Raw genomic sequence first — 24,478 nt, forward strand, 5'->3', positions numbered from 1 at the left:
AGAAACTTCATATGTGATGCCCCAGCTCGAGTCTTCACATTTAAAACTAATGGGCACCGCGGTTAATCAGGGTGCCCAAGTGCATTGCGGAGGGTAGCTAAAAAGAAAAGATGTTTTTCCTGCTGCATCAGATACGCTGCGAACACACCCATACAGACTTGCAGCATCATTAATGTGTGTCATTGTTAATGTAACTACCAATTGACTGCATCTGTAGTGTGCCATTAGACCCACTACATCTAGTCTACCTCGGAGTTGTGAGAAAGCTGGTCAATACATGGCTTTCAGGGTCCTTAGTGTTTAGACTAGGTCCTACAGATCGCAAGGAAATATCTGTAAGCATGTTGCATTTGAAAAACATGTCCTTGTGGAGTTTGCGAGGAAGCCAAGAATACTGGAGAGATCGCTGGAAAGCGACAGAGTTTAGCGTACTTCATTATACTGGGCCCTAAATCCTCAAAAATGTGCTCACTGAAACTGTCTACTCAATTCTTTTGGTACTTCATGTAGCAATTACTGTTATGAGTACTCGATCACTTTGCCAGGATCATTCAGGTTTTTGGGTTTTTGCACAGACACTCCTCAAGCACTTTGTGAAAGTATTTGTGTAGCTCTGTGGGAAAGAGGAGGTGTAGTGCAATGTGTACTTTTTATATCTGCTTGCAGAGGAGACCTGTTTGTATGGCCCTCTGGACGCATTTTCTGCTTTCCCCTTCGAAAGCAACGTGCAATGTATCAAAAGACTTTTGCACAAACCTGGCTGTCCTTTTAGCCAGCTTCATAACCACTTGGAAGAAAACCATCTGCACAAGCGTCAGGCTGATGTTTGCACTCATCAGCCAAGTCAATTCACTCTTTTGGAAGAAAGTGCGGAAGTAAATCTGGCAGTTGACTTAATTTCCGAAATACAATGCTGTAAAGTTCTAGTCCTTCACATTAAGCTTGAAACTATCCGACAATGGCTGCAAAGTTGATGAAGACATCATGGCTGAGGGCTTCGTTCACAGTGTATCAGACGGAAAACCATGCATATTTGGCAGGTTGTTTTGTAACAGTGAACCGTTTTACAGCTACCCTTTAGACTCAACAACACTTGTAATTGCTGTTGTCAGCAAACTTTCTTCCGTAAGGTGTTGGCCAGTTGAAAACATAAAAAGGAAATCTTGTCAAGTTGCCATACAAAGCTAAATTTGTAGTTTTGCCACTGTTGCATATGGCCTAGTGTGTGCTTTTCTGATCTTGCTTGATTTATTAGCAGTGTATTTTAACGAGTACTGTATTATGCTCATATGTGAAAGACTTCATGTATTATGTACTTTCTTATGGCTATGTTAATGTTAGTCTTTTTTTACTTCTTACATTTTCTTGCTGGTTTATTTAAATGAGGCAGGACAACAATAAGTGTGTGGTGAATCTTGTCTACTCTTCTGATATTATTGTTGCTTATCAAGAGTAGATACTCAAGAATACATGGTCGGTCTGCTTAAGTGTTGTTCTCGTATGTAGACGATGTATTGACTGCTTTTAAAGGTTCTTCACGCACTCTTAATTTCACTCATTAACTTCCTAGTAATCATTATATCAGGTTCTTAGAAATGCAACTAACATTCTTTGATGACGGGCATTTATGCTGGATGTTTTCACCTAGAGGCATGACAGCACTTTTATCATTTGGCTCTGCACATTCGAAGATTGTAAAAAGAGGGCTTGCAACGAATTGTTTCCGCAGTGCACTCGAAAGAAGCTGTCACCACGCTATTAAAAGCAGCTTTGACGCACAATTCCAACGTTGGAAGCCACAGGGTTCCCTCAGCCCCTTTTGAAACCGGTGGCTGAATGGCTGCTTCAGAGGCTAAAGAAGGAACGTACGAAGCTGGCAGATGTTGGGGCAACTGAACGTAGAAAACTTGAGGTCATGCCGTATGTGCATAAAGTGAGCCACAACATCAAAAAGGTTGCCGCCAAGCAAGGAGTATGTGTAGTGTTTTCTGCACCTTGCAAGCTTTCGGGTCTGTGCTTGCGCATTTCTCGAGGCAGGGCAAGGAACCACGTTTGCACAACGCAGCATGAAAACCGTTGTACGGCATGTGTCTCAGGGGTTGTGTATAAGTTCCCTCTCACATGCGAAAGAGTTTACATAGGCCAAACCGGTCAATGTATTATTGACCGCCTGCGTGAGCACCCCTCCTCCCTGGGGTCCGATAACGGTGCAAATTTGACTCGCCATTGCAACGAATGTGGCTGTTACCCTTTGTTCAGCAATGTAAAGATTCTTGGTAGGGGCAAGGGCAAAGAAGAACGAGAAATCCTGGAAGCGTACTACATCAATTTATTAGGTGAGGCTGCATTAGTGCAACCTTGGTGCGAATACTTGAAAAAAGAATTTGCCTTTTTAGATCGGTTACGATAGATGCAATAACTTCACTTTTCATGCTCTGTGATTAGTGATGCTGTGGTTGCGCAGGCTCTGCTGGCCTTGCTGGGACTACGCCGTTTCTAATAAAGCTCAGTTGATAGCCCAGTCGTTGTGGTGTGAACCTCTCTTCTTGTCCTTTGTGTTTTGTGACTGGCTTTTTCCTTCAACTCTGATGATCTCTGGTAGAGAACGCCGCCGGTTGCATAATATGACGCATCTGTATTCAGCACAAACGGCAAGGGGAAGTCTGGTATCCGTAAGATAGGTTCTGACGATATTGACACGTGTACTTATCTTTATCGGGCAACCACGTTTCGCCGCCTAACAAATGTAATCGCACAGCATGGGACGCGCCTGCATGTATCCGAAGTTTCTGGAAAGTTATCGATGCTTCTATCCGCTGTCTGTTGTCGCCGAGACTTATGTTATCTGATTTTATCACCTGACGCGAATGGTGTAGAACTTTGTGGAAGGCACGCGGGTCCGAACGATTAGTCTGGAACATTCGACGACTGCTCTATAAAAGCCGACCCGCTTGACCCGCAGATCAGATTTTCGACGATCGCCGACTGTGTTCGCCGCTTTCGTTGTGCTATAAGTGTAGCCTGTTTTGTGGGCACAGGTTCGCCCAATAAAAGCTAGTTTTGTATTCCACCATACTGCTTCTTTCTTCACCGTCACTACCACGTGACATCTGGTGGAGGTGCTTTTGGTCCATGTACCGGACGCCCCCGACAAGCCGTGATCCAAGCCCGGACCGTAAAGAGAGCACCAACGTAGTCACGGACCATCGAGTAAGCCGTCGTCTACAACAGCTGCCCCCGGAACACGGACTTCTACCTGAGAAGACCAAGAAGATCGTGGCCAAGACAACCCCAATGGCTGCCCCAGCGACCCCCGTTGTCCTGCAACAAACTCGGGACCCACCGACCTTCCATGGAGCAGCAACTGAAGACCCGGAATCCTGGCTGGAGACGTACGAGCGAATCGCGACTTTCAACAACTGGGACTCCGACGACAAGTTGCGGCATGTATACTTCGCCCTAGAAGACGCCGCGAGAACGTGGTTCGAGAACAGGGAGTCGACATTGACAACATGGGACCTGTTCCGTACCGGCTTTCTGCGCACCTTTACAAGCGTCGTGCGCAAGGAAAGGGCCGAAGCTATGCTGGACGCCCGAGTGCAGCTACCAAATGAGAACGTTGCCATCTTTACGGAAGAAATGAGCCGTCTGTTCCGCCACGCCGACCCGGATATGGCCGAGGAAAAGAAAGTACGCCTACTCATGCGTGGTGTGAAGGAAGAACTTTTCGGCGCAATGGTACGAAGCCCACCGACGACCGTAGCAGAGTTCCTTCGCGAGGCCACCGGCATTGAGAAGACACTCGAAATGCGGAACCGGCAATTCAACCGCCGCACAAGCTCTACCCACTACGCAGGAATTCAATCACTGGCCACGGACGATCTGCGCGAGACCATCAGGGCCATTGTGCGCGAAGAACTGCGCAAGGTCTTGCCTTCGTCGCAGCCTCAAGTGGCCTCTATCGCCGACATCGTGAAAGAAGAGGTGCACCGATCCCTTGGAGTTCCTGAGGTGCAACCAGAACCACCGCAGCCGGAAGCAATGACCTACGCCGCCGTCGTCGCCCGCCGTCAAGGCCCCCCTGCGCGACCGCGCCAAGGTCCTGCAACACCGCAATTCCGTCGTCCGCCGCCGCCGCCGCCAGCGCGCCCACCCGTCGCCCAGCGCACCTATGCGAGGAAGACGGACATTTGGCGAGCCCCCGACCACCGCCCGCTCTGCTATCACTGCGGAGAAGCCGGCCATGTGTACCGCCGATGCCCATACCGCGACATGGGACTGAGAGGGTTCGCCGTCAACGCGCCGCGTCCACAGCTTGGGGAGCGCCCACGTGACATTGCAGATTACCTAGCCGGCACTCAGTGGAACTCTCGACGACCGTCCCGTTCACCGTCACCAGGCCGCTACCTGTCGCCGCAGCGCCGTCCATACACTGGCCCAGCCCGGGGCCGCTCTGCGAGCCCATACCCGGAAAACTAAAAGCAGCAACCGATGGAGGTGCGGTTGCTGTTCGTCGAACTGACGAGGATCCTCCGCCGCCGACGAAGACGACGAAGAGACCACCTCGACGACATAATAACGACCCGCCGCCGTCCCGACGCAGTCAGGAAGCCAAGACTACACCGACGAAAGACGACTTGACGACGCGACGTTCCAGCTTGAGTTCAACACGACGCAGCCGCGATCCGACGCCAAGACCTAACTGCAACGCCAGACAAAGAACCACCGACCTCGACGTGCTTCTCGACGGCCACGCAGTTACCGCCTTAGTGGACACAGGCGCTGATTACTCCGTCGTGAGTGGACCCATCGCCGCCCAGTTGAAGAAAGTTAAGACCGCATGGGAAGGCCCTCAGATTCGCACCGCTGGAGGACACCTCATCACGCCGACTGGGATCTGCACGGCAAGAATAACCATTCATGACCGGACTTACCCTGCCACCTTCGTTATCCTCCAACAGTGTTCACGAGACGTCATTCTCGGTATGGACTTCCTGGACCAACACGGCGCAATCATCAACCTGAAGTCGAAGTCAGTAACGCTGTCGGAAGATAAAGCAATGCCGCCGGAGAGCCCTCGTAGCCATCACGCCTTGAGTGTGCTCGAAGATCAAGTGAGCATCCCGCCTCGCTGCAGCATTGTTATTTCGGTCAGCACCGAAACACCCGCTGACGTAGAAGGCGTCATCGAAGGCGACCAACGTCTACTGCTAGACCGTGAAATTTGCGTCGCAAGAGGGATCGCTCGACTGCATGGAGGGAAAACTGAAGTGTTGCTGACAAACTTCAGCCAGGAGTTCAAGCACATCAACAAGGGCACGACGATCGCGTACATCGAGGAAATTCTGGAAACAAGTAATGCGTTTGTCCTCTCGGATTCCGCCGAATCTACCCCGACGACCATGGTTCCCGAACCAGACTACGACATTAATCCAAATCTCCCTATGATTAAGCAACAGCAGCTCAGAAGTCTGCTCCGACGATACAAAGGCTGCTTTTCGACGTCATCGAGGATTCGACAAACACCAGTCGCCAAGCATCGCATAATCACCGAGGAATGCGCTCGACCACTCCGTCAGAGCCCTTGCCGAGTTTCGGCGCGGGAACGTGAAGCTATAAGAGAACAAGTCGACGAAATGTTGCGCGACGACATCATCCAGCCGTCGAAAAGCCCGTGGGCATCCCCTGTTGTTCTGGTAAAGAAAAAGGACGGAACCCTACGTTTCTGCGTCGATTATCGTCGTCTGAACAAGATCACGAAGAAGGACGTATACCCCCTCCCACGGATAGACGACGCATTGGATCGGCTCTGCAACGCTAAATACTTCTCGTCCATGGACCTCAAGTCTGGCTATTGGCAAATAGAAGTCGACGAAAGAGATCGCGAAAAGACCGCCTTCATCACCCCAGACGGCCTCTACGAGTTCAAGGTTATGCCATTCGGACTGTGCTCGGCGCCTGCAACGTTCCAGCGCGTAATGGACGCGGTTTTAGCAGGATTGAAGTGGCAGACCTGTCTCGTATACTTGGATGACGTCGTCGTCTTCGCCGGAAATTTCGACGTTCACCTTAGGCGGCTGGCAACAGTACTAGAGGCCATCAGGTCATCAGGACTTACTCTGAAGCCGGAAAAGTGCCGCTTCGCTTACGAGGAGCTTCTATTTTTAGGCCACGTCATCAGCAAATCTGGAGTCCGCCCCGACCCGCAGAAGACAGCTGCCATAGCAAAGTTCCCACAGCCCATCGACAAGAAGGCAGTGCGTAGATTTCTTGGCATGTGTGCCTACTACAGGCGATTTGTCAAGAACTTTTCACGCATCGCTGAGCCGCTGACGCAGCTAACTAAATGTGACGTCGAGTTCAAGTGGGAAACGCCGCAGGCCGACGCATTTCAAGAACTCAAACGACGCATGCAGTCGCCGCCCGTACTTGCGCACTTCGACGAGCACGCCGATACCGAAATCCACACTGACGCCAGTAGCCTAGGCCTCGGCGCCGTCCTGGTCCAGAGAAAAGATGGACATGAACACGTGATAGCTTACGCTAGCCGGTCGTTGTCAAAAGCGGAAGGCAATTATTCTACAACCGAAAAGGAATGCCTCGCCATCGTTTGGGCTACAGCGAAATTTCGCCCTTACCTATATGGCAGGCCATTCAAATTCGTCAGCGACCATCACGCCTTGTGTTGGCTAGCGAATTTAAAGGATCCCTCAGGACGGCTGGCACGGTGGAGCCTGAGACTACAAGAATACGACATCACTGTAACATACAAGTCCGGACGAAAACACTCAGACGCCGATTGCCTATCACGCGCCCCCATTGACCCGCCGCCGCAAGATGACGAGGATGACGACGCCTTCCTTGGAATAATAAGCGCGGAAGACTTCGCCGAACAACAACGAGCGGACCCGGAACTTAAAGGCCTCGTCGATTATTTGGAAGGGCACACCGACGTTGTTCCCAGGGCATTTAAGCGCGGATTATCTTCCTTCACGCTTCAAGACAGTCTACTCGTGAAGAAGAACTCACCAGTCCGCGCCAATTACCTTCTTGTTGTCCCGTCAGGACTTCGTCCAGAAGTATTGCACGCCCTACATGACGATCCGACCGCTGGACACCTCGGATTTTCCCGGACACTATCGAGGGTACAAGAAAAGTATTATTGGCCGCGCCTGACCGCCGACGTCACCCGTTATGTCAGAACATGCCGAGACTGTCAGCGACGCAAGACACCGCCGACAAGGCCAGCCGGATTACTACAGCCAATTGAGCCTCCTTGCCGACCATTCCAGCAGATCGGGATGGACTTGTTGGGACCCTTTCCGACGTCAATAACCGGAAATAAGTGGATAGTCGTGGCGACGGACTACCTCACCCGCTTCGCTGAAACAAAAGCACTGCCGAAAGGTAGCGCAGCCGAAGTGGCGAAATTCTTTGTCGAAAACATTCTGCTGCGACATGGCGCCCCAGAAGTCCTCATCACCGACCGAGGAACGGCCTTTACAGCGGAGCTCACCCAAGCCATTCTGAAATACAGTCAGACAAGGCACAGGAGGACAACGGCTTACCACCCGCAGACGAATGGTCTTACGGAGCGGCTGAATAAGACCCTCGCCGACATGCTAGCGATGTACGTCGACGTCGAACACAAGACCTGGGATGCCGTCCTGCCGTACGTAACATTCGCTTATAACACGGCGGTACAAGAAACAACACAGATCACGCCGTTCAAGCTGGTCTACGGCAGGAACCCGACGACGACGCTCGACGCCATGCTGCCTCACGTCACGGACGAGGAGAACCTTGACGTCCGTACCTACCTCCAGTGCGCCGAAGAAGCCCGACAGCTCGCCCGCCTGCGAATCAAGAACCAGCAGAGGACCGACAGCCGACACTACAACCTCCGACGACGCTTCGTGGAGTACCAGCCCGGTGACCGTGTTTGGGTTTGGACCCCTATACGCCGACGAGGACTGAGCGAGAAGCTTTTGCGTCGCTATTTCGGACCGTACAAGATCATCCGACGTATTGGCGCACTGGACTATGAGGTCGTGCCAGACGGTATTTCGCTATCACAGCGGCGCCGCTCGCGACCTGAAATAGTCCACGTTGTGCGACTCAAGCCCTACTACCAGCGTTAACGAACTTTGTGGCTTCGCGTAACTGACCTTTGGACTTTATTTCTTTTTTGTTACTTATGTTTAAGAAGTGTCCTTTTGTGTTTCGCTCTCTTATATTTGTAGCATCGGGACGATGCTTTTTTTTAAGAGGGGGGTATTGACACGTGTACTTATCTTTATCGGGCAACCACGTTTCGCCGCCTAACAAATGTAATCGCACAGCATGGGACGCGCCTGCATGTATCCGAAGTTTCTGGAAAGTTATCGATGCTTCTATCCGCTGTCTGTTGTCGCCGAGACTTATGTTATCTGATTTCATCACCTGACGCGAATGGTGTAGAACTTTGTGGAAGGCACGCGGGTCCGAACGATTAGTCTGGAACATTCGACGACTGCTCTATAAAAGCCGAGCCGCTTGACCCGCAGATCAGATTTTCGACGATCGCCGACTGTGTTCGCCGCTTTCGTTGTGCTATAAGTGTAGCCTGTTTTGTGGGCACAGGTTCGCCCAATAAAAGCTAGTTTTGTATTCCACCATACTGCTTCTTTCTTCACCGTCACTACCACGTGACAATATCATTCTCACAAGTTCACCGTACGCAGTCTCGCACGTCATCCCACTGGTAAGGTATACCTTTCTCCGTCGAACGCGTGAGACATCTTGTCTTAATGGCATAGTCTTTGATGAAGGACCTGAAATGCCCGGCTAGACCTAGGAAAACACGCAGTGAGTATATCATAGGTCTTCACCAATTTTGAAATTCTTTCAACCGATTCCTGCTTTGTACTTTTTCGTGGAACCGTCAAAAACTCTTCCAAGGAACACCACCTTTTCTTGGAAGAAGAAACTTTTTTTGAAGTTCACCTTGAGATGTGCAAGATTGAGATGTTCCACCTTTGTTTTTGAATAAACAATGATATCATCAATGTAAGCGTTTCAGAACGTGCCAAGATATGGCTTCAGGGTTTGATTCACCATTTTCTGAAACCACGCTGGGAGTTCTTCGAGCCGAAAAACTAGCTTAATCTCAAGCGCCTCCCTGGTCACGTCCTCTATTTCGAAGTCAGAATGCTTCGCCATCGCCTTGGCGATCAAGGACCGGGAACGGACGGTGCCGTGGTACAAAAGGTCAGTCATCCCAACAATGCACAGACAAGAATCGAAGTCACCAGCACCACAACAGGAAGCAAGCGGTCAATCCAAGCACCATCCACACAAAACACCGAGTAGGCACCGCAGTCCGTCAAGACAACCGAAGCAACCTCGCCAGTCACTATCCAAGCTTGATCAAACTATAGCCAAAGCACAAGCTGATCTAGAGAAGGCATGGTCCTTGATGCTTACGACACAACGTGCTTTCAACGAGTTACTAGAAGCAAAGAAAAAAGTCGAAAGTATAGAGAAGTTCCAGCAGGCTCTCAGACTCTCGGGAGGCGTGCCTCTTCTTTATGAACGGCCGTCTTCTTTTCAAGGTTTGCCAACTCCTGGGAAAGGGACTCAAGAGTACATACAGACTGGACTGATGTCCGGGACACGCAGGCCTGGAGGGGAATGAAAAGGCTGACGCTCTAGCTCGAGAGCTCGTGAACCGAGCGGAGCAACCATCGCCCTCCCTTTCACAACCCGCCACTTCACAGGAAAGCCGTCGCGAGGAAGAGGATAACGATCCGGCATGTATGGCACCACGCGATATACTTGCTCACCAGCGCGGTACGCGGCAAACATACGGCAACCCCACATATCTTTGCAAGGGGAAGACGCAATAGATCTCCACAGGATTCAAACGGGGGTCTACCCAAATTTATTAAGATTCAGCAAAATTTTCCCAACGATGTAAGGGCGTGCCTGCCCGTGGTGTAGCGACTCGCCACCGTCTTTGTACCACATCTCATGGGGATGCCAAAATAGACCGCCAAATTTAAATGCCTACTTAGTTAGGTATAATCTAACCAATACACTGGAGCAATGGGCGGTACAACTCGCCAACTCAGACCCAAAGGTGCAGAAGGCTCTTCTTGGTCACGTTCGGCTAGCTGCAGAAGCCAGTGGAGCCCAGGATTTGGGGCGCCACCCATCAAGTTCTTAGTTCCTTATCCCCCTTTCCCAAATTCAATAAAGTTATTCTCTCTCTCTCTCTTACAACCAAAAGGTAGTCGATTATATTGTTATGGGGATGTTAGGAGTGTATAAAGACGGTATTTACAATATATATACAGGATGAGTCAGCGTAGACAAAATGGCTGACCACTAACAACAAGCAGCAGCCAGCGTATCACGATCTTTTTTCTGTCTTCTTTCATCCTTCCGTAACAGTACCCCCGGGTGGCAAAGCGCCGTCTCGGCGCATGGTAGGCGAAGAATTGCGAGCGAAGTATGGCTTCAGCCGCGAAACGTGCACGATGTCAACAGGCGTCGGACCTGAGGATGCATCAAACTGTAGCGGTGCAATCTCGTAATTTAAGTCGTCAACTTGACGTAGGATTTCATAAGGCCCTCTGTAGCGAGAGAGAAGCTTCTGGGAGAGGCCAACCCGACGACATGGTGACCAAAGGAGCACGCAAGCACCTGGCGCGAACTTAACATCGCGATGGCACAGGTCATAACCCTGTTTTTTGTATATGCTGCGAGGCTAATAAACGAGATCGGGCGACTTGACGTGCCATGTGACCGCGATCGATGATTTCACGAGTGCACTCAGTTGCAAGATGTGCCACAGAAGGAACGATGGTATCAAACGGCAATGTGGGGTCGCAACCATACAAAAGTTAAAAGGGGGAACATCCTACATTGTCATGTCGGGACGAGTTATACGCGAACGTCACGTAGGCCAGCGGGGCGTCCCAGTCACGGTGATCGTTGGAAACGTACATTGACAGCATCTCTGATTTTTCGGTTGAGTCGTTCCGTAAAACCGTTAGGTTGTGGGTGGTAGGAGGTGGACAGCTTGTGCTCAGTGGCACAAGGGTGGAGGAGGTCATCGACAACTTGAGACAAGAACGAGCGGCCGCGGTCTGTAAGTAACTGTCGAGGCACACCATGGTGGAGAATAACGTCATGAAGGAGAAAATCGGCGACGTCGGTAGAGCAACTAGTCGGCAATGCCTTTGTTATCGCGTAGCGTGTCACATAATCAGTAGCGACGGCGATCCACTTATTCCTTCTAATCGTTGTCGGAAAAGGATCAAGCAGGTCAAGGCCTACGCAAAAGAATGGTTCAGAGGGAACTGCAATGGTATGAAGTCGTCCGATAGGTGCCATGGGAGGTTTCTTCCAGCGCTTACACAATTCGCAAGTTGCGACATGACGCACAGAGCGGTAGAGACCCGGCCAGAAGAATCGGCGTCGTACGCGGTCGTATATACGCAAAATTCCAAGGTGTCCCGCCGTCGGTGCATCGTGAAGTTGCTCGACAGCGATGAACCGCAGATGACGAGGAAGGACAAGGAGCAACTCATGGCCGTCAGGGGTCATATTGCGGCGGTAGAGGATGCCGTCGGGCAGCACGAACATGCGGCACGTGCCGTAAGTTCTGCCAGATTGCATTCCGGCAACGATGGACTGTAAGGATGCGTCGCGTTGTTCTTCAGCGCGCATGTCGGTCATGTCAGTAAAAGCCATAACGCAGGTCACCGGATCATGTGCGGCAGGTTCAAGGGGATCCACGGGGTGATGAGAGAAGCAGTCAGCGTCCTTGTGCAGGCGTCCACTCTTGTAACAGACAATAAATGAAAATTACTGGAGCCACAAAGCCCAGCGACCAAGTCGTCCTGTCGGGTCCCGGAGAGAAGACAGCCAGCAGAGTGCGTGGTGGTTTGTAACGACCCGAAAATGTGCGGCCGTACAAATATGCCCGGAACTTGGCGACAGCCCAAACTAAAGCCGAGCACTCCCGCTCGGTGATGGAGTAATTTCTCTCGGCAGGTGACAACAGGCGGCTGTTGTAAGCGATCACGCACTCGGTACCATTCTGTTGTTGGACGAAAAGAGCGCCGATGCCATGGCCGCTTGCGTCAATGTGGACTTCAGTTGGTGCAGATGGATCAAAGTGGGCAAGTACAGGAGGGGTGGTCAGAAACCCGATGAGGGCGGCGAACGCATGAGCCTGCTCCGGGCCCCATGGTAAATGCGTGTTCTTCAGAAGATCTGTCAAAGGCCGAGTAACGTCGGCGAAGTTTTTGACGAAACGGCGAAAGTAAGAACACAGGCCAACGAAGCAGCGCACGTCAGAAGCAGAACGTGGCACAGGGAAACTGCGTACGGCGCGAACTTTTTCCGGGTCTGGTTGAACACCGGATGCGTCAACCAAGTGTCCCAACACGGTAATCTGACGGCACCCGAATTGACACTTCGGGGAGTTCAGTTGGAGGCCGGCTTTTCGGAAGACTGCAAGAATGGCAGCGAGTCGGTTAATGTGGCTGCCGAACGTCGGAGAAAAAACAGTGACGTCGTCAAGGTAACAAAGACAGGTGGTCCATTTTTAGCCTCGCAGAAGAGACTCCATCATACGTTCAAATGTCGCAGGAGCATTGCTAAGCCAAAGGGCATGACTTTGAACTGATATAAGCCATCCGGCCTGATGAAGGCCTTCTTCTTGCGGTCCATTTCATCAACTGAAATTTGCCAGCAGCTGGATCGAAGATCGATGGACGAAAAGTATTTAGCTCCGTGTAAGCAGTCCAAGGAGTCATCGATGCGTGGTAATGGGTAGACGTCTTTTCATGTGATCATGTTCAAGTGGTCATAGTCGACGCAAGAACGCCAGGTACCATCTTTCTTTTTTCACAAGGACGACAGGCGAAGCCCAAGGGCTGGCTGATGGCTCGATGACCCCTTTGCGGAACGTTTTGTCCACTTCTGATTGTATGACTCGACGTTGAGCATGCGATACACAATAGGGACGCTGACGAATATGATTCGTGTCTCCAGTGTTTATACGGTGGTGATCAACAGATCTTTTGCCTAAAGGCCTGTCGCCGAAACCAAAGATGTCACTGTACGATTCAAGCAGGAGACGTATGTCCGTAGCCTGTGCCGAGGTGAGGTCAGGTGCAATCATCTTCACCAAGTCATCCGTTAGGGAATCAGATCTGTGAGCTGCAATATGTGCTAAGAGACCGCTCTCGGCATTCAGACTTTCAGTGTCAAATTCGGAAGTATTAGAAACGCTGGGTAAGAACATGCCGGCTGGAAGCAGTTGACGGCACAGGCTGAAATTCAGAAGCGGAAAAATGACGTTGTTGATCATTTGGCAGCAGTGACAGCATCGACTGTGCATCTGCTAAACGGTTCCTGCTTCACATTGCAGATTTGCCGCCTACGAAAGCCCGAAAACCGTATCAGCATCGCTGGCGAACCGGCCTACGATAAAGGTGACGAAGGACTGAGCTGGGCAACTGCGCAAAGCCGGATCGTTCCTGTTCAAACAGCGCTGGACACCAGGACCTCGTGACCAACTTACAGCTTATAAAGACGGCAATGCTCCGGAGAGACATCATTTGGCAGCAGTGACAGCATCGACTGTGCATCTGCTAAACGGTTCCTGCTTCACATTGCAGGTTAGCATTTTTTTTCTTTTGCCTCTTTAAACTCCTGAAGTTTTGCTGTCACTGCTGCCACAGTGTACCACAGTGTGTCTCTATAGTGTTTACCCGGTTCTGTTAAGGTTTGCAAGTGTGCCTAGTTAACTGTAGAAATGGCTTCTGGCAAGACTGACGCTCTGTCGGATATTGCTAAGGCCTTGGTTCAAAAGGCGCCAGCTAGCATTAAAGAAGTATCAAAGGTGCTCGTTGAGACGTCCTCTAAATTTGTTGACGCAATGGGTGACCTAAAAAAGGAGATGAACAAGATTGATGAGACGAATAACTCAGCGAAAGCTGAGCTCACTGCCATCAGACAATCAATCGGGTACATGAACGAAAACTTTGAAGATTACCGCAAAGAAATGGAAAGTCTTCGACTTGAGCTTACCGAAGTGAAAAACCAGGGCCTGGAATGTAAGAAAAAGAACCTAAGACTAAACAAAGAGCTTCAGGAAACGAAAAAGCAGCTTATTGAGTTAAAGCAGTACAGCAGGCGCAATAACCTGAAATTAAGAGGTATACCAAAGGCTGACAATGAAGACGTCCTCGGAACAATCGGAAAAGTCGCATCTTCCTTGTGCGTCCAGCTTTCTGATGGTAACATTGACGTAGCTCACCGCGTCCCATCGAAGAACAATACGCCTCCAAACGTAGTTGTGAAGTTCACATCCAGATCAGTTCGTGACCAACTGTTGAAGGCAGCCAAAAAGAAGCGACTGAATACAGCCATGCTGGGTTTTCAGAATAGCGATCCAGTGTACGTAAACGAACACTTGTGCCCCGAAAACAAGATCTTGCTGGGAAAAGCCATCCAACAAAAACGAGAGAAAGGATGGAAATTTGCATGGGTTTCTGAGGGGAAAATACTAATGCGGGAATCCGAGAACTCCAAAGTAGTGCATCTAACACGTGAAGAAGACTTAGTAGAAATAGTTTAAGTACTTTTATAACTTGCACACCCTATTCGTTAACAATGGCTTATTCAATCAAAGAGATTGACAATCTTTGTAGAGCAAAATCTACATCAGTTTTTCATTGCAATATCCGTAGTATTAATAAAAACGTAGACTTGCTTTCTGCTTTCCTGTCGCTACATGAACATTCGTTCAGTGTAATTGCAACAACTGAGACGTGGCTGCGGAAAAGTGAAACAATCAGGCTTCCAGGTTACAGAACAGAATCAAACGCGCGCGACTCACGTTCACGCGGGGGTGGCGTTGCATTGTTTGTAAAAAATAATATATCCTATAGTAAAGTTCCAGCGGCCACATATAGTTGCAATGACATTGAATCCCTTTTCATTCGGCTAGAGTGTGACGTCATCATTGGTGCAGTTTATCGGCCACCGAGCGGTAACCTCGCAGGATTTCTCGATAAGCTGGAAACAATTTTCTGCGATGTGTCAAAGCAGCGAAATCAACCAGTGATTATAGTAGGCGACATGAACATAAACACGTATGACATGCACAACCGCGACTATAGCTATTTATTGCAATCTTACAACTATCGTAATTTAATTACGTCGCCGACGCGTATAACTAAGGCATCTTCGTCTTTAATTGACCACGCATTAACAAATCTAGACAAGGGGGTTACCGGAGGCGTTTACCAAGAGCCAATCTCTGATCATCTACCTATCTTTGCCACTTTAGATCATCCAACTAGTACCAAAGAAAAAACAAACAGCATTGGAATGAAAATAGATTACAAGCTATTACGAGAAGAAATCTTTCGCATTAATTTCAGTGAAATTTTGAACGAGGATATCGACATTGAAATAAATAACCTAATTGCATATCTTAATATCGCCGTAGATAGGAGTAATCGCAAGGTCTCGAAGGGTCGACATGATACGCCCATGTGCCCTTGGATGACAGAGCACATACTTCAAACACTTAAGGCCAAAGAATACTGGCATGACAAATGGCGCCATAATAAAGATAATATATACTACTTACAGCAATTCAAAGTACAGCGGAATAAATCTGTCGCTATGATTCGATCGCGCAAAAGGGCCTATTATGCTCACCTAATTACACAGACCGCTGGTAACACAAGAAAGCTGTGGGAAATTATAAACGAAATCACAGGAAAACAACGCAAGCTAACTGTGCTTCCCGAAACCACTGATAATGACGTTGTAGAGAATTTTAACACATACTTCGCATGTATCGGTCCATCCCTGGCTGAAAAGTTTAGTGAATCAGAAAATATATCTATCTTCCAGAGTCCCGTACCTAACACTTTCGTTATGTATACCATTCAACTTGAAGACGTGATGGCAACAGTCAATAAGATGTCAGCCTCTAAAGCCTCCGGACTAGATGGTATTTCTATTCGAATGATAAAAGAGAATATAGATATGTTAGGGCCAGTATTATGCCACTTGTTTAACCACTCCGTGAACTGTTCTAGATATCCGTCTCAGCTGAAGATAGCTAAGGTTGTCCCTATCTTCAAAGAGGGAGACCGAAATGACCCTTGCAATTACAGGCCGATATCCGTGCTCAGTACCATTAATACTATATTTGAAAAAATTCTAATGCATCGGTTCCACAAATTTATTGATAAGTACAAGGTTATGTGCCCACAGCAACATGGCCTTCGTCCGAATCATTCAACTTCGTCAGCAGTGTTAACGTTAACTCAAATGATTAATGAAGCTTTGCAAAATAATATACTTGTATGTGTCATATTCCTGGACCTAAAAAAAGCATTCGATACAGTTGATCACAACATACTCTTACATAAACTGCAACATTATGGCTTCCGCGGTAGCTCATTAGATCTTCTTACTGATTACCTTCATGAACGAGTACAAGTAGTAAGAATGAACAATATTGCATCATCGCCTAAGCATATGCGCACTGGAGTCCCTCAAGGATCCGTCCTTGGCCCCCTTTTATTTTCATTATACATTAACGACTTCCCACTTATTTTTGGTACAAGTGAAACCCTTATGTACGCCAACGACACTTGTATTGTAGTAACAGCCGATAACACTTGTGATTTTGAAACTAAAGCAAACGAAGAGTTGAAAAAAGCAAGTGAATGGTTCTCAATGAAAAACTTACGATTAACGTTAGTAAAACCAAGTATGTGGTATTTCGAACGCGTAACAATACTTTTCCTGCTAAATCATTAGATTTAGAAATAAACGATTTTCCATTAGACGAAGTCAATTCATTTCAATATCTTGGCGTGATTTTCGACAGCAATCTGCACTGGCAAGAACAAGTAAGCGCAGTTTGTAAAAAGCTCGCATCAGGATGCTATGCGCTCTCACAAGCACGGCATAGTCTCGATACTAACACACTGCGTATTTTATATTTTGCACTCATCCATAGCCATATCACACATTGTAATGAATCATGGGGTACGACATACAAAACTTATCTTGAACCTGTACGCAAACTTCAAAAGCTCGCCCTGAGAATATTGACCCATTCAAGTTACGATAAACCAAGTCTGATTTTATTTAATGGAATGAATGTGTTGCCGTATGACAAGATACACGAATTAAAAATTGCCACGTGTGTCTTCAACATTGTTAAACACAACCTCCCTTTTCAGGTTTCTATATTTTACTCATCTTATCGTGCGACCAGAAATCAAACGTGCGGTAATTTTAATCTTCCTCCAACTAAAGATATTTACGGACAACGTTTGCTACAGTTTTCAGTGTCAAAAATTTGGAATAAACTACCAGCAGAAATAAAACAAGCAAATAATTTTTCATCGGTACTTAAGAAATACTTGCTTAGCCTCAATAATACTTTTCAATGGTAACAATCATGATGTCCTTTCTTTCATTTAGTAACTCGCTGACACCTGCTGAACATATCTTAGTGTTTCGATTTTGTCTAGATTAATATTGTGTGTTCATAATAATGCAGAAACTTGCCTACAATCCTCCTAACTAGTGTATTGTGATTACTTAGAAATGTTTAATAGTATAAGATGCTTTTCACTGTTTCGCATTGCATTGTGTACGCTCGTGCAACTTAATGGTATGCGACAAACATGTGTATACACATGATGTATTTTATTTGCTTTGTACTTGCAATTGTTATTCAATATTCATTGGACCCGACACTAGCCTGTGGCTATGGGTCCAACCAGTTCTGGTATTTCTGTGTATTCTATGTCTGCAAATAAAGAATTGAATTGAATTGAATAGTCACCAGCGTATACGGAAGAGCAACGTTGCGGTTCAAAAGCACGTCGATGATGGGGCGAAGCACATATTCAACCTGTGGCTGAGTGGTCAAAGTGACGTAAGTGACTGCCTCGGGTGACAGACGCACATCGTGAAGCGAGCACAAGTGCGGTGGGGCGGTGCTCGGAGCATCGGCGAGTTGAGGCAGTTCCAACTGAAGAACGCCGGTCGCGCATCGATGAGAGCAGAATGAGTGGACAAAAAGTCGAATCTAAGGATAACGTCATGAGGGCAGTTGTCGATCACAGCAAAGAGAACCGAAGTAGGACGGCCGGCTATACTTAAACGCGCAGTATACATTCCAAGAACAACCAGCACGCCGCCGTCGGCCACACGAAGCACTCGGGCAGCTGCTGGGGTGAGGACCTTCTTCAAACGTCTAGGTAAACTAGCGCTCATCACAAAAACGTGGGCTCCAGTGTCGACGAGTGCTTGGACAGGTACGCCGTCTATTTTAACGTCAATTACAATTTTCCTTGTGGGCACAGACAGAGGATTTGCTGCAGTAGTAGGCAATGCAGCACCACCTCCGAGGGCTGCATTTCTTAGTTTTCCGAAAAGTTGCGCCCAAAAGCCACAGGGGAGGAAAGGCGACGTGGCTGCGGCGAATGAGAAGATGGGCGACGTGTCTGCGGTGAGCGCGAGAGGTGTCCGCGCGGCGATGGTGAGCGACCTGTGCCACGTGTTCCTAGCAGAGTTGTCGGTGCTGTTCGACTCGGCGGTGGGCGAAACATTGCGGGCATTTCCATTAAAACGGCTCAGGTTGGTCGGCGTGCGAGGTGTTGAGCGACACGAGTTGTGACAGTATCGGGCGACATGACGAATGCGGCGACAGGTGAAACATATTGGCTGGTCGTCCGCAGTTCTCCACTCAGTCGGGTTGCAATAACAGTAGAGAAGCGTCCGGGTGGAGCGAAAATAGTAGTAAGGCGTTCGTTAGCTCTGGGATTGGCGAGAGCACTCACACAATGTAATCCAATGTTTTCAAGTTCCTGGCGAACGATGGCTTGCACGAGGGGAACCGAAAAAGTGGCAGCATCAACGCTACGCGAACAGAAAGCTGCGGGCGCCATCGCATCCAGTTCCGGTCGAACGATTCGCACCACGTCCTCTCATGGCGACGGATGCTGCTGTGCGGGTTGATCTTCACACGTCGACGTTGCGGCAGTATTGGGAAGTCTGGCGAATAGTTGCAAGACGCGTCGGCTTCTTGCCTGCTTGAATTGTCGGCATTCTTTAATGATGGTGTCAACTGTAGAACAGCTTTTGCACAGGAGCAGAGTAAAGGCGTCGTCAGCAATGCCCTTAAGCACGTTCCCGACTTTTTCAGCTTCTGTCATGTCGCGATCGGCTTTACGACAAAGTGCCAGCACGTCCTGGATGTACGAGGCATATGACTCCGTGGGGGAGTCATATGCCTCGGCACGGCAGGCCAATTCATGCTTTGCGGCAATTTTACGGCCGGCTGGTTTGCCAAACAACTCTGTCAACTTCTATTAGCATTGGTCCCAGCTGGTGAACTCCTCTTCGTGGTTTTCGTACCACACCTTTGCCGTGTCTCGTAGGGAAAACAGGTTGGCTAGCATAAGCGTAGGGTCCCATCTGTTGATTCGACTCACGCGTTCATACATAGCCACCCACTCTTCAGCGTCGGTGACATCGGCCCCGCAGAAAGTTCCAGGATCCTTGAGTTGCACAACCACAACCGATGGCGACAGCGACGTAGGTTGCGACGGTGACGTTGGAGGCGGTAACGACGTTGATCCCGCGTGCTCACCGTCATTAATGGTGCGGACGGTGATGCGACGTCCACTGCGGAGCTCCGTTTCCAGCTGTGCTACCCCGCGCCTCCCACCAATATGTTACGGGGATGTTAGGAGTATATAAAGACGGTATTTACAATAGATATACAGGATGAGTAAGCGTAGACAAAATGGCTGACCACTAACACGCAGCAGCCAGCCTCTCGCGATATTCTTCTTCCTCGGTCTTCTTTCATCCTTCTGTAACAATATTCATATAAGTCGAATGGTGTAATGAACGCAGTGTAATTTTACTTTTCTTTAGTCAATGGAATTCGCCAGATGCCCTTTCAAAGGTCTAATCTTGAAAACCAACGACAACCACTGGCCTTGTCAATTATGTCATCAATCCTCGGCTTTGGGTAAGGTATCAGCTGGTTTGTTGATTAAGAGCTCGGTAATCTGTGCAAAGACGAAAAGTTCCATCTTCATTCGGAGCAATATTTATAGGCGATGCAAATCGTGACACAGACGGTCGAATGATGCCAGCGTCCACGATCGCTTGTAGCTCTGCTTTCAACCATATCTTCTTTTATCGTGACATATTTACGGAGCTCTAATCACTGCTTTGTTATCCGCTGTTGTTGCTCAGTGGCTATGGTGTTAGGCAGCTGACAACGAGGTCGCGGGTTCAACTCCCGGCCACGGCGGCCGCATTTCGATGGGGGCGAAAGGCAAAAAAACCCGTGTACTTAGATTTAGGTGCACGTTAAAGAACCTCAGGTGGTCAAAGTTTCCGGAGTCTTCCACTACGGCGTGCCTCATATTCAGAAAGTGGTTTTGGCACGTAAAACCCCATCATTTTATTTTTAACCACTTATTTGTTTGCGAGGTCGAAAGAAACCGCATGAGATTTTATAGCTGGTGAGTAGTTGCCTTTGCAGAAAAGCTCTGGGAAGGCCGTTTTTATGTCATCCTCATAGCAAATTTCCTTTAGCTGTCCAGGTACCTCTAGCTTATTTCTTGTTAAATTGACTTCAATGAAGACTTTGTCGTCCTAGTAGACGTTCATCTTTAACTTTTTCATAGCAGGGCGCGGGACAACACAAAGTCATAACTTGCATCCGGCAACACTAATACGTCTGGCTGAATGCTGTGACCTTGACATTCAAGAACTACACTCACCCACTCATTACGTGAGCTCACAGTCCCATCGTATGCCTGGATGCGCAGGGCCCTGCCATTGTGCAGGCGGTTGACACGCACTAGACTCTTATTTATTATGGACACAGATGCCCCGCTGTCTAGGAGGGCTTGCATTTCAATGCCATCGACCTTGACAGGGACGTGAAGCAAGCAAGTGGACACTACGTACACGGCATCATACATTTGAGGCTTTTCATCGACCTTCGTGCGACATGCTGACTACTCCCCTCGACACAATCGGTAAGGGGATGCGAACTTTCCTTTAGGTTACGTGTTGGGCTGGATGGAGGAACCCTTCCTTGACAGGCGGTGAACCCATCTTTTGCGTTCAGCTCACTTGAATTAGGACTATCTCTTGTTCTGCAGGCCTCTAGGTCTTGCGTTGATTCCGTTGTTCGTAACAAGAATTGTATGCACTGCCGAAGGTCTTCAAATGTCACTGGTGCTTTTATCTGAACTTGTTTTCGTACATCTACAGATAGCCCTTGTGTAATTAAAGATGTAATGGCCGGCGATGGGAGCAACAAATGGTGTTTTTCGAGGAAGTACTCTAGTAAAGAACCACGATGGTATGTAAAGTGTAGAGCCGCATCCCAACTTTCAACAGGATTTTGATGCAAAGCCGCCAAAAAAAATATTTTCCAATTGTTCCAGCAAGCTGGTAGCTTATCCGAAAACTGCATATCATACCACTTTCTAGCGGTGGCACCGAGGTAGCGACGGATATTCTGAATCGTCTCATCGTCAAAGAGCCACCCATTCTTCTTACATGCATATTCATAAAACCAAAGCCATTAGTTGGGACTCGTGGAGCTTTCCTCAAATATATCCGGTTCCGCAATGTTCCGTTCGAGGTTATGTAACCTGAGCAGAGTTGACATAGTTCGCTCTGATGCGCCATCTGTCGTTGCTGTTGCTCGATGACATTCAAAATAAGGCTCGCCTCTGCTGATGTTTCCTGCTTAACGGTGCGTCGGTGCGAAGACTCCAGTACCAAGTCTCCAAGCTCCTGCAGCGGCAGGTCCACTTTAACGGGTCCCGTCTGCAGAAGTTCTTCGCGACTCATAGAAGCTCCTTCCAGCACCACTTCGACGAGATTGGCCGTTGTGACATCCCAGGCAAGGTCTTTCGCTGGCTCACCTTGCAATTGGTAACGGCTAAAGGATATGCCCAGTCGTGACTTTGGGTCAACGAAGAAAGTCACCCGCATGTTCGCTTCGATGGCTGCGCCAAAGTGTAACGTTCCTGAAGTGATTCACTTAGACACGTATGTAAAGAGACGGGTGTCGTCCCCATTTTAATCTCATCCGCCCTAGTCTCTTCTTCCTCTTCTTCCATGACTCTGCTGGAGCAGACCACTTCAATCCTAATCCCATAAACATGTTTATATAGCCAGATACAGTGATGCATAGGCTATTCTATGAGACGTGAACCATAGTTTTGCAGGAATTTGTCGTAGCACAGCACCAATCAGGTTATTTTTTATGCTAGTCATGCTATTCTGCTGCCGGAGACTGCACATAAGATATCACTCGAGTCTTAGCTGACAGAATTAAAATCGCTGATATCTGGAAACAGGAAATTTTGGAAATTGAGAATCAATGTTTTTTTCAGTTCATCAGAGGCTTTTGTCACTATCGCTGTGATGAACCAGCCAGCATTGTCATCATGCGCATTATATTAGCCCATTGCTATGTTTCTACATCATTGCCTATAAAACCCAGACACAGCACGCACATCTCTGCTGATATCACCTTCTTGACAAGCAAAAACTTGATTCTAAGAGGCTGTCACGACAGCGATTTTAGATTTTTATGCAATGTAAACTTAGAGCACGACATGTAGCACTCTACCCAGGTGGGCCACCCTTACAGGACTCGAAAACTGAAACCTTTTCTCACAGAGGAACTTTCTATTGGCTATGTTGAAGTTCAGATACATGCATGACGTACGAAACATACCGTTGTGTTGAAACAAATTCCTAAAGGAACATAGCTGACATATGAAAAACAGCTTATGCATGACTGAATAAGACAAAATAAACATTTTCTTTTTACAGAGTTTCTGGCCCAATCTACTATTCTTTCAAAAAATGAAGCGCCAACGGTAACGGCACACAAAGAAGGAACCAAAGACAGGACAAGGCGCTTGTCCAAGGCGCCTTGTCCTGTCTTTTGTTCCTTCTTAGTGCGCCGTTACCGTTGGCGCTTCATTTTTTGAAAGCTATGCACCAACTAGCCCCACAACGTGTTTTACACAATCTACTAATTGACAGTTTGTAGACACCCATAGTGAATCTTTGTGCAAGAATAGGATAAGAAATTTAGTCATTTCTGCTGGTCTAACGAGATGAGAAAGAGAGAGAAAGGACATTTATTATAAATGATTAAAATACTGATCAACATCTAGCTGTATGTAGAAGGTTTTGAAACAACTTTTTTTAGGGTGTAATTTGTGTGTGTTTACGTATATGGCCTTGGAGTAACACTAAAGGTTTCACTTTCAATGCTTTGTCTTTTCTACCAATTTTACATCCCAGATAGAACGCAAAGTTTGGCGATAGTGCAGTCTTCTTGGGCTAGCTTTTGTTTGTGCTTGATTAATTAGACTCTCCTGACTATATCCGTATATTCCAGGTTTTGCATTTTTGAACTTTTGAAAAGGGTATCTGAATTTTTTAAGTTTGTTCAGGTCAAGCTTATAGACAAAGATACAATATATCATGCATCAAAATTTTTCATGCATTTAATTTTTAGTAATTCAATTTTGCAGGTTCAACAGCTTGCGAATATAGGAGGTCCAAACCTAGTCTTGCACACGCAGGGTTTTGAGAAGTGTGCTTTGTGACAACCTTGCATCAACATTGTCATGGCACGGACAAGAGTGGAAGAATGCCTTTGATTGTCTGCTCCTCTCCAAGTGCATTGTTGGTATGTAATATATGTGACCTTACATAGCACAAGCACAGTAAAAGTATTCACTTGTTGTGCAGGCATTTTAACAAAAGCTGTGACAAAATGTAAGTTTTGGCATTTTAAAAATTGCTAATCTTGTGAAGCTTACTAATGCACAACAGGTAAGCTTGTGGTACTTTGTGCTTTGTCCATGCTTTCTAACTACAGATGCAGTAAAGGTCACTCACCCCTAAATGCGACAATTTTGTAGTGGAAAGCACAACCAAAGACTGTGTCGGTCATGCCCCCGCAAGATGTGCATCAGAAAAGGTAATTAGGAGCATTTTTGTTCATAATTTTTACAGAAACCTATGTTACTTATTTTACCAGTGTCAATAATATTGCAGAAGTTGGACATCTGGTGTTATTGGTAAGATTTACTGAGTTTTTGCAGCAATTCAAGCCAGAACCACAAGCACACAAACGTGAATTTGGTGTTGTAGCATAAAGGAGCACCAAAAAGAAAAAAATTTAGGCTGTGCTAGTAAGTTATCCATGTAAAACACCAAAAAAAGCTGCTAAAGCCATGGGAAAATACTTCTTAAACTAGAAAATGCACAAGAATGAGACAGGAGGCAATACCGTTTTAAACATCCAGCATTTTCTTTTGCCTAACCAAATGACATCTTAGTTGAAATCAAGAAAAAGAAATGGGCA

The 24,478-nt window shown here is 47.7% G+C and overlaps 1 long non-coding RNA gene across 1 annotated transcript in view; it reads left to right on the top strand.

Annotated features, from left to right (window-relative positions):
• LOC129384472 (uncharacterized) overlaps nucleotides 1-24,478 on the top strand; it is a 38,813-nt gene that overhangs the window by 12,202 nt on the left and 2,133 nt on the right. Inside the window, exons 3-5 of the long non-coding RNA XR_008612194.2 lie at nucleotides 23,640-23,797; nucleotides 23,860-23,886; nucleotides 23,990-24,091. This is a non-coding gene — a long non-coding RNA (uncharacterized lncRNA). The remainder of the gene's footprint in view (nucleotides 1-23,639; nucleotides 23,798-23,859; nucleotides 23,887-23,989; nucleotides 24,092-24,478) is intronic.

Source organism: Dermacentor andersoni, chromosome 9 (assembly GCF_023375885.2).
Source record: "Dermacentor andersoni chromosome 9, qqDerAnde1_hic_scaffold, whole genome shotgun sequence".
In the NCBI taxonomy this organism is placed as follows: domain Eukaryota; kingdom Metazoa; phylum Arthropoda; class Arachnida; order Ixodida; family Ixodidae; genus Dermacentor; species Dermacentor andersoni.